Consider the following 9,852-nt stretch of genomic DNA (forward strand, 5'->3'; position numbering starts at 1 on the left):
TGAAGGGATATTTGAAAAGGTTCAATGCTGCACAGGTGACCGGGTGATTAACCCATTAGTGCATAAAGTTATTTTAGTCAAATATTCATTTAGAAAGTAATTATTCTGGCTAATAAGGTTCATTTTAACTTATTTCTGCAATTTTTAAATTTTTACAATCAATAGTTTAAATAATACACCCCTTCCGATATATCGGACGGTCAGTTTTCAGTGCTGATTACAGATTCAAAATAGTACAGGAAAACTTGATGCTACAGAAAATAAAAAGAACATCCTTTAGAAGAAAAATAAATAGTACAGGAAAACTTGATGCTACAGAAAATAAAAAGAACATCCTTTAGAAGAAAAATAAATAGTACAGGAAAAATTGATGCTACAGAAAATAAAAAGAACATCCTTTAGAAGAAAAATAAATAGTACAGGAAAACTTGATGCTACAGAAAATAAAAAGAACATCCTTTAGAAGAAAAATAAATAGTACAGGAAAACTTGATGCTACAGAAAATAAAAAGAACATCCTTTAGAAGAAAAATGAGACAAAATTTATCAACATATTGAGCAAAATACTTCAATAAAAGTAATTTACTTACCACGTGCGGGTGACTGAAAATTCTTTTTATTCCATGTATTACATAAATGCTTCTCAAGTCGATAAATTCAAGGAGTCAACTAAAATATTAGCGCAGCGGTAAAGACAGGCAACCATTTGAACTTAATATAGTATCACAATGTAGCGCAAGTCAACTGGAGTCCAGAAAAAAATTAAATACGCGCGTCCAATATATCGGGCGATATGCACTAATGGGTTAATACTTTTTGGGACGTCGAGGAAGGGTCAGATGTTCGCACGGAGCCCACCCACCCATTCCTCCTTTAGTATATGCATCTGGATATGCAGTGCTGCTGTGAGGAGAGGCAGCGATTCCTTCGGGCGGAGAGAGAAAAAGGTCGAAGGTTTTGTCGCTGATTCTCATTTCCCTCGATTCCTCTTTTGTGTGGTTCCCTTAAATGTTTTTTACTTTATATTTTATATCCTTCCTCACATTCCCTTTTTCCTCTCCTTGCGGGCGAGAGTGAAAAGATACTCGGAGAGGCGAACCGTAATGCAATTAAAGTTGGCAGCAATTAAAGTTCCGCCACAACGCTCCCTTGGACCCGAGAACACAATTGGGAGACCACGCTTCATCTCCTCTCTCTCTCTCTTCGCCTTTTTCACTTGTCCTCGCTTCTTCCTTTTTCCCACTTTTCCTCGTATGAATCAACTCCCCCTTTCGAACCTTCTTTACTCTTCAAGGGTTTCATAAATTCTTGAAAATATATCGTATTCTTCCCCCCCCCCCCCACCGCCCTTTCTTCCATTCTCTCTCTCGCATTTCCTTTCTTTTGTTCCTCCTCATTCCTCAGTTTAAGTTTCCGGACATAATGGCCTTTTTGCACATTTATAGCCACAAAATAAAATGATCAAAAGTGACTTGCGCTTAGGTGTTGTTATAAGACCTTGCAATGAATATCATATAATATGATTTCTTGCTGAGTGATTCTAATAAATTTTAACTGTGTACTTCTTTTACAAGTAGCATTGCTTTAGTGGACGCGACTTTAGTGGTCTCTGTAGAAATAAAGTATATTAACGTTTTAAGGAATGAAATGGAAATTGAAATCTATTTTCATTAATTTTTTGTATAATTGCCAATGATGTTCTATCAGCACAATTATGTGGTAATGCAGCAATAGTCACAATTCAATAATTTTAAATACCATGATTAGAGCGTGAGCTCGTATTAGTTTTTCTTTATCCTCCTACTCAAATGATAATTTCACACGATAAATGTATCCTAAGATGGAAAGCTGTCCAAATGTAGAGAGATGAGTTGCTTTGCAATTTTACGAAACTAAATAGCGCGCATGTGAACGTATAAGCAGTTGCATTCAAACATGTGAGTGGTAATTATAGACAGAGTTAGGTGAGTCCCATGCTTGGACGGGACTTACCGATTTGGGTACACGCACTTTTTTAATTTCTTTTAGAGTAATGCTTTGAGTAATTTTGGAGGTCACTTAATATCGGCACCTTAATTGCTAATTGGTGGTGTTGAGTAATTTATCAGTGTAGGAAGAGTTTGACGTTGACCATTAGGCATCGTTTTTGTCCCTTTAAAGTTGAAATTCATGGGTAAAAAAGGCGTAAATAATTCAAATACCTAGTATTTCAGTATTCTAATTATCGCGGAAAATTTGTATTAGATACTTTTAGAAAGCTTATGAATTCAGTCCAAATCAGTCAATACACCTCGTGGCACCTCATCAAATTTTAATTTGCCTCATTAACCGCCATTATTGACAACTTGCATTACCACCTAACTATTTGATAATGCAAGGTGTTGACTATTAAACTTGTATCAATCCAGAATAAGCACGAAAACTACATTTTTGACCACATTGAAAGAGCCAGGAGGTAAAAATGATTTACAGGGCAACTGTTACATTTGCGAGGTACGAGCTGATGTGAGTATGAAATCTATTTTCCAGTAGAATAGGCCATGAATGCATAAATTATCCTCACTTATGAAGTGAATCTGGGTTTCCATGTTGAAGTTGACTGCTATAGAAGCAGACTTATTGCACGCTAAAATCCTACGCGTTCACAGTGACTACAATCCACTGCGAGGAGGGAACGAATCAATTGGGGACGAGTTCGATGTTCATTCTATCAATGAGTGTGGTTGAAGTAGCTGAAATCTGAAAGCAGTGCGTACGGAAATGGCAGGTAATAGCGAAAGGCAACCTTCGTTTAACTTTATATGCAAATAATGTTGTTAAAGCTAGCTATTTTCAGTTCCTTAATCGTGAGAAACAAATTCGAGTGTAATATTTTTCTTACAAACCGGGGGAGGTAAAAATATTCGTCTTTTGCCGCTGGCATTTTTTTCCCTTCCCGCCATCAAAAACGCATTGGACTTGTGTTCGTAGTGTTTGCGAGTTACCATTATTAGGCAACTATCAGAGTTGTTAACTTAGACGAGCAAACGAGGATTACGGATCGTTAGGACCTGGAAATGTTAAGCACCAATAATGATAAAACATTAAACACTCGCATTCAGACTCGCATTCAGTTATTGTAATGCGGTGCACGAGAATCAAACAGGCTGGACTTGTAACCAGCGTTGACTATCGTGCCATGCAAGGTCTCAAATATCAACGGCACGAAGTGGCATCTTAAGTATTCCCTCGGAAAAAATAAGTAAATACGATATGTAGCTGCGGTTTCATCCTCTAGGCTAGCCAGTAGGCACCGACTACTGACGTTCTCCGCTCGACTTTATTTATTTGTTTGCACAAATAGTGCCTATTCTATTTTTGCATAAAAACACCGCCGAATGATGGAAACCCCATATGTTAGTGGAGTAAACCCTTCTCTATGTCCTTTTAAATGTATTTCTATACTGTTTTCTATATTGTTGGGACCGATTTTGTTGCATCAAAATGCAACACATCTATTTGCACGATTAGTCTCGAAGATTTACACATGATATGGGCGACCTTTGATAAAGACCTGCGTTGAAGCTACTGTGCGACTAATTGTCCAAATGCATTGATTGCTCTGAGCAGCACGCCCCCCCCCCTTCTCCCCAACCGCCACCCCTCACATAATGCAGTCTCTCTTCCCAATTCTCCAGTTTAATGCTGTGCATTTCTCTTTCCGTTCCTCAGCGGGAGAGGCCATTACTCACCCCTCCGCTCCATTTAAATCCTTCCTTTGTCACCATCTCGACACCCTATTATCTTGTTCCGTTCCATCCAATTTGTTACAGGGAACTGGTTTCATGCCGCTTTGGGTGTGAGGTGCCCCCTGCGCTAGGTGGCCTTGCTATGAATAAAGGTCTTATAACCACTTCATTCGGAAAGATATGATTTGGTAAGAGCTGTGTGAGATATTGTCGCCTCTCAGTTGATTTTTATAATTATTTCATCTTAAATCTACCAGAAAAGATATATTAGTCGGTATTCGACATTTGAAACTATTTACTTAGTACTACTATTTATAAAAATATTATAATGGGAGTTGTGGATGTAAAAGTAAAACTGTAGTATAAATCAATATGTAGAAAATACACTTGTCGTATTGATACCCTTTGAAAGTCGGGACTTTCCTCTTGGTGGGTGCTGAATTGGGGTGCCGAGATGGAACGGTCATTCATCATAACTTTCGCCGACGCTTTTAATAGATACTAGCTGAAAAAAGGTTTACAATAGTCAGAGACAATACTACACTACAGTCAGTGATGATAGAATAGCCGGAACAGAACGCCATTTACTCTCTTTTCCTATTTTTGCCAAACTGCAGGTTTCTACCCTTGAGGTACTGACCTTGGGACGAAAACTTGACTACAGTTGGCCAAAAACATTGAAAGAGAATAGCAACATACATACGTTCTTGAAGCATGTGAAACTCTAGTCATTTCGGAACCATAATATCACTGAGGATATCTCATGGAAATATTTTCAAGCCATATTCCTTTTGTACAATTTTGTTGATTTAATTTCAACTCCAAAGTATTTTCTTACGCGAGCGAGGAAAAAGTAATTCACACCATAGTCAACTGTCTCAATGGCTATGCAAGATAGGAGTTGAATATTGACAATTTTATTTATTTATTTCATCACCAAAAACGGCACAAAGGCTTTACCATTGGCTGTTCCTTAAATAAATAATACCTAAAAGATAACAAACAATAGCACAATGAATAAAAACTAACAGAAAACAAAATTTTTAAAGATAAGAAGGGGCACTATAGATTAGACAATGGTGAATTATTCAGATGGCATTTAAGGTGGCTTTGTAACTAGTGGCAGGGGAAAATAGGTTCAGGGAAAGGGGCAGAGGAAAATAGATTTTTGAAGCTATGGAATTGAATAAGGATGGGATTCGGTAGAACAGAGAAAGTTGAGGGATGGAGAGACGGAATCGCGGAATGTGAAGCAGAGAGTTATTTCGTAAGGGGCGAGGAGGAATATGAAAACGGAAAAGAGGGAGACTTTCGTTTGTCCGGAGAGAACCGCTAAAGATTCTACGCAGAAACTTGAGATCAGATAAGACACGGCGGCTGGTTATGTTAGAGATCCTGAGGGAGGAAAGGATAGCGTCACGGGCATAATATCTAAGTGTGGGTATTCGATGGCAAGCTACAGCAAGAAATACAGCGACAAATAAATAAGTGCTTAAGAATTAAATAGGCATGCAACATCCCCTGGATCTCGTGCTAGGTTTTGCGAAGTTTTAAGATCAGAAAAATGTCCACAGTGTGTGTGCAGCATCAATGCATCCGGCACTGAGACTTGATTCGTGGAACCATTGGTTTTGTTGCTTGATACTTGCTACTACCCACAACACCACCGGAAGAATTGTGTCCTATGGAAGTTTCAATGCCCAATATGTTGGCCGTGTTCACAGATGCCCCAACTAGAGTAAACTCCATTCTAGGTGAGTCGTGGGTGAAGCAGACTTCGATGAATATGGGGAAGAAGTCGTCGCTGGATCTTTTGCACGTTGTCATAATGCGACGGATAGAATTATTTCCCCCGTATAAGGGGCATATAGCTTTTAAAATTCCCGGTTGTTTGAGAGCTTTACGAGGGCCAAATTTTGGAAGACGGACGTGTTCAAGTAGTTTCTGAACTGACTGCTTTCAAATGTCAATGAGGTTTACTTTAATTTCTTCCGCCACTGTACAATGGATATAGTATACAACGCCAATAATTGTGCAATTTGATTTCTTGCACATTTACCATGGATTTATTTTCATAAGCTAAACTCAATGGGATTGTTGGAAGTTTTTTTTACATATATTTTTTTTACATATGTGGTGTAGCTATCTGAATCGGTGTTTCATGTCCGTAACTTTTTTTTGGTGGTAAAAATGTCACTTTTTTGAATATGTTTACGAACTCTTAGGCGTTCGCCATGGTTACATAACCAGTGCGCCACCTTGGAAAATTAATTCAGTTCCGTACCCGCAACAGATTTCGGAAAGTCAAGAGGAACGCAGGGAGTCCTCCGTTTCTTCTCCGAAAGAGTCTCTGCTTCGATTCCCATGAAAGACCGCCGCGCCGCCGGATCGCTCGTTTTAGTATCGTTTGACTGCGGATCAGATAAAGTAATTAAGCGACCATTTTGCAGGCTGATCGCCAGACGGAAAGTGTGAAGAAGCGCAGTGATCCCGTAGAGGGAGCACAAAGTGATGGATGGGCCCGGGGAACAAGGCGGCTTGCCAGTGGCGAGGTCGGCACTTCATCATAGCGCGGCGGGAAAGATGATCTCTCTCGCCGAAGAATAATGATTAATGATGCCTATCTGGAGCAGGCAAACCGCGTCAACGCTTGCGGTCAATCCCATGCCGCTCTGGATGGATATCGATACACTCACCCAATGTGTCTCGTCAAGGGTGTTGTTGTCTGACGGAGACGTCTTCTTCCACACAGCAAGCCTTTTTAACAGGATCATCTGGCCGAAGGCGATTATGAGATTTAAGGGTCTCCTTACGGAGAAGATAGATCAACTTCTCTTATGGTGAAATTGTCAGTGGTGTTGATGAGTGCTCGAAAGTAAATAACCTGAACAACAGGTTAAAAGAGAAATAGCACATTAATCGTCTGCAGGGCTCTGTAGGGAAATGAAATGAGTCTCTGTGTTTGGAATAAAATTTTGGGGCTCGTTCCAAATGTGACTTGGGTTAGCACGAACAAGTACTGCAAATGATTAATTTTTTATTGAATTTATCATTGAATATCAAGATGTTGAGTTCAATACATAGCTGGATATCTTCGCAGTCATTAAATAAATCCCCACGGAGCGGCCTCTTATCATAACTATTACCACGGGTGAGCTTGGAGAAGGAACAGAATGTAAGGCCTTCAATAGGTACTTGTGCTTAAAGGCGTGGCCAGGAATATATTCTAATCGTACCCCGCTAATCTAGGTGATGGTGCAAACACTAATCGAGGAAAATTTAAATTCAATGCTAAGTTTCCTAATCAGTAAAATTGAAGAATAATTCACCTCGTTGTTTTTCTTCCATCACATGAGGATTTAACTTTTACTCTTCCCAGCGGCGAGTATCTTCTCCACTAACATATGAGCAATGCATTATCGACTCCCATGTTGTATCATCCCTCAATGATTGCTGTATTATTTGCATATTTTTGTGTAGGTTTGAAATATCACAGTTATATAGCGACAATGTTACGAGGATTTGCACGACCCGGACGCGACCTTTGACCCTTTGCCGGTCCATACAGCGTAGGGATTGAAAAAAACTAATGTATTTTTCCTGGGTCTCCTTTGATTTATTTTGGAACTATTCGCAGTCAGAATATCTAAGGAAAATAAATTATCAACATGATGAAATGACCTGGCGATAATGGAAATTTTATTCGTACTTTACCTTAATGAGAGCATATCCTTAGGAAAAACGTTTTGACTGAAACTTTAGTGCCAAAAGCCGATGTCAAAGAAAACTGAGCCATGTTAGTAGCTTTTATGTCACATTTGCAATCGTTATATTTGGTAAATGATTTTCTCGTACGCTGTTGAAAGCATCATCCGGTTTTGAACCTATTGCCTTCTGGTCCATTTGTCAGCGTTGTATTTCCCTGTGTCGACTCTGTGATGATGTTTCGCGCTATTTTCTGATTAAATGTTGATTTGATAAACGATTGTCCCCTTTCCACGTTCGTCCGGATGGTTAATGAAATATCAAGCAGTTAGCGCGCGAGCACGGTTCGCCGCGACGAGTAAATGGGCGGCGAAATGCAAATGCCCTCGCCACTTCAAAAGGCCAATGCTGCCCGCCCACCTCCATTTTATACCTGCCATTCTTGATTACGCTCGTCACGTCCTTCCCTAACAAAGTAAATTGAACCGGGCCCTTACAAAAGGTTAACGGATCCGTGGCCGAGCCTATGCGCCCGGATTGATCGAGGACGAAATGCATTTGCGCCGGGCCCGCAAGTGGCGTCCCTAGTCCTTCACCCCCGTTACCGCCGCTTTATCACAGGTGTCGCGGGGCGGGAAGAGCACTCGAGGTAGCATGCGATGAGGAGACATCACTGAACCTGCAACTTCAATATAAATATTTTATTTTTCCGTGTGCGTGTTTCTTTTATGTGCTTCTATGTTTATTGATATTGACTTTATATATATATACTTCGGAATGTTCCTCGACGAGGTATATAACATAAAAATACCCCAGGTTGGGCATAATCATAGGACACAAAAAAATATAAAAACACTCACAGTACTAAATTTTCGGTGGCGCATTATCACCTTCCTCAGAGTTAGGTAGGAGACTCACTCACTCACGCACTGTGCCTCTTACCTAACTCTGAGGAAGATGGTAATGCGCCACCGAAAATTTAGTACTGTGAGTGTTTTTATATTTTTTGTGTCCTGTGATTCTGCCCAACCTGGGGTATTTTTATGCTATAATAAATCCATAGGTAAGGAAAGAAAGGGATAGGAACATATTATAGAAAAAGGACGAGAACAACAACGGTGCTGTGGTAGATGGAAAAAGCCAGAAATCAGAGGGTAAAAATGCAACCTGACTGGGCCTCAAACCCAGAATTAAGCTAAGCTTTCTGGTAGCGTACCTGGGCAACCGGGAGGTTCTGGGTTCGATTTCCAGTCAGGTAGCATTATTACCCTCTGATTTCTGGCTTGTTCCATCTATCACAGCAAAGTTGTCCTAAGAGACGGAAACATAATTACAGGACGATGACACAGTGTGGCGTGGAGATGGAATGAAGGCCGAAAACACATGGAAAAATTTCACCTGAACCGGGAATCAAACCACGGACTTCTGCTATGATTATCGTACTGTTTGTGTGATTGTGACCATCTTTAATTCCATTTCTTCTTCTGTGTGCGTTGAATACTTCCTTCGTGGCAGGACCTACGCCCAGAGCCATCTCTTGGCCAACTCATAGGGCTAGATCTTGGGGGATTTGGTTGCATAAATCCCCGCCGAAAAAACTGGATATAAGATTAGCCTGAATAGCTTGGTGGTCTGAGCATTTGCCCGGGAAGTTGAAGGTTCGTGGTTCGATACCCGATTCAGGTGAACTTTTTCCATGTGTTTTCGGCCTTTATTCCATCTCCACGCCACACTGTGTCATCTTCCTTTTTTATGTTTCTGTCTCTTTGTTTCAATTTCTATCTGTTATTATCATTGTATATTCGCCTGTGGCGGCTTTTGTGAAATGCTGCTTCAAATAGCTGCATCAAGCTAATCCTAGGATTGTTGACCAGTGATGATGATTATCAAGTTAAGAAGGTTCATGTGATGCAGTGAATTTTGACGGAAATATTAATGTTGATTCCGGCGTGTAAGATGACATTCCGCTCCACTACGGAACGTGTGGTCGCCGCATGCGAAGCTGCCGCATTTCCCCCGAGCGCAGTGACAGACGGATGCTGCAAGCAGCGAAGGCAGCCCTGTTCGAGCAGTAGTGATTTAAAAGTGTTGCGGTAAGCACAGCCCAAATCCATATTTTAAAACGGAAAGAATCAGGGGTTTTCTTCGACGACTCAAACGCCGGGATATACGATGCCCACTATTTACGTTTGCTTTTTTGCTGATAATGATTGACTGTCGTCACATGATATCTTGCGGATTCCGAACAAATTCCTTCCTTCCTACCAGCAGCAGTGAAATAAACTAATGTAGTGATTTAGTCTGAAGAATATGAATTATTAAAATATTTTCTTGCAGAAGAATAGAAATTATATTATATGCTAAATAAATATAGATTTTAATAATAAGTTGATTTTATAGCTTACCGTAAATGTTAAGT

The sequence above is a fragment of the Ischnura elegans genome, chromosome 10, assembly GCF_921293095.1.
Source record: "Ischnura elegans chromosome 10, ioIscEleg1.1, whole genome shotgun sequence".
Taxonomy (NCBI): Eukaryota; Metazoa; Arthropoda; class Insecta; order Odonata; family Coenagrionidae; genus Ischnura; species Ischnura elegans.